At 28.8% G+C, this 1,449-nt stretch overlaps 1 non-coding gene across 1 annotated transcript; it reads right to left on the bottom strand.

Annotated features, from left to right (window-relative positions):
- Positions 1–811: 811 nt before the first annotated feature.
- LOC125611409 lies at positions 812–943 on the bottom strand. Its single transcript, XR_007341607.1, has one exon. It is a non-coding gene; the product is annotated as a small nucleolar RNA SNORA18 (small nucleolar RNA).
- Positions 944–1,449: the final 506 nt, after the last annotated feature.

Genomic DNA, 1,449 nt, shown 5'->3' with positions numbered 1-1,449 from the left:
TGGTTGAAAAGGCTGTAACTATTTCAGGTATTGGTGAGGTGAGCTGCAGAGAACACAAATTATGTTCCAGTCAAATTACAATGAATATTTTAAGATTATTTTGATGACTGAAACCTAATACTCTATAAAATTTGAAATCAATGGACTTCTTCAATTGAAACATGTGAATTTAATTGTAAATTCAGGATAAATACTTGAAACTGGCTACATATGACATTTTAAAGATTAATTTTGGGAATATAGCATTTCTTCATTTTGGATACAAATTAAATATCTTAACTTGATGAAATTGTCCATCCTTTCCCATCAGCATTCTTGGGTAAGAATGGTTCTCTTTTGTGAGTTTTGTATTAAATATTGCTTAACAAAAAATTGTTTGCGTTTAATATTGTTATCAATCAAATAAAAATTATGTTAACAGATAAAAACTAAGCTTATTTGTCACATAAAAACTTAAATATTCTTAGCCAGGAGTGGTGGCACATGCCTGTAACCCCATTGATTTGAAAGGTCAGCCTTAGCAACTAAGCAAGACCCTGTCTCAAAATTACAAAGGTCTTGGGATGTTGCTCAGTGATAAAATATGACTGGGTTCAATCCCCAGTACCAAAAAATAAAATATTTTTATATATGGTATTAGCTTGAATTGTATGTATAGGTATTTAATATGGGAAATTAGTATTTTGCTCCTAACTTTTTATTGTGATTGTCAAAAGGAAAATTTTAAGAATCATTGTGATTGTCTCTATTAATCAAACATCCATGTTTTCTATGTTTTAACCTAGCTGTTATAGCTTCTTTAAAAAAAATTAATTATCTTGTAGTTACTTCCCACAAGTCTAACAAATAGTCCTATGAGTAAAGCAAAACCACAGAGTTACTCTATGAGGGATTTCCAATGATGTGTGGCAACAGAAAAAGCCCCATTGGGATAGACCTCAACTTAAAAAAAATTTAACCTACATATTGTGATTATATTTGATGAAATATAATTTTGAATGTAATGAAAATCAGGGCTTACATTTTCATTTCTTTTTTAAAAACTGCTTTCTGTTTTTATAACATAGTAGTCTATACCTGTTTATAAATAAATTAAAACTAGGTTGTTGTATCAGATACCTTGACAAGCGATGCCCTGTGATCTAAAATATAATAAGGTATTAGAAAAAATGGTAGAAGTCATCTAAAACTAGTGATATTTTTTGAGGATGTGGGGATAGGAAAGATAGAAGGAAACAAACATTATTACTGTATGTATATATGTGACTGCATGACCAATATGATTCTGTAACATGTACATCAGAAAAATGAGAAATTATATCCCATCTATTATATATTTGTATATATACATTATTATATTTGTATGATATATCAAAGTGCACAAGTGCATTCTACTATCATGTATAACTAATTAAAACAAATTGAATTTTTTTAAAAAAGGTGATGACA

Source organism: Marmota marmota, unplaced genomic scaffold (genome assembly GCF_001458135.2).
Source record: "Marmota marmota marmota unplaced genomic scaffold, marMar, whole genome shotgun sequence".
Lineage (NCBI taxonomy): Eukaryota > Metazoa > Chordata > Mammalia > Rodentia > Sciuridae > Marmota > Marmota marmota.
The sequence above is the reverse complement of the archived record's forward strand: the minus strand, read 5'-3'. Positions and strand labels throughout refer to the sequence as shown.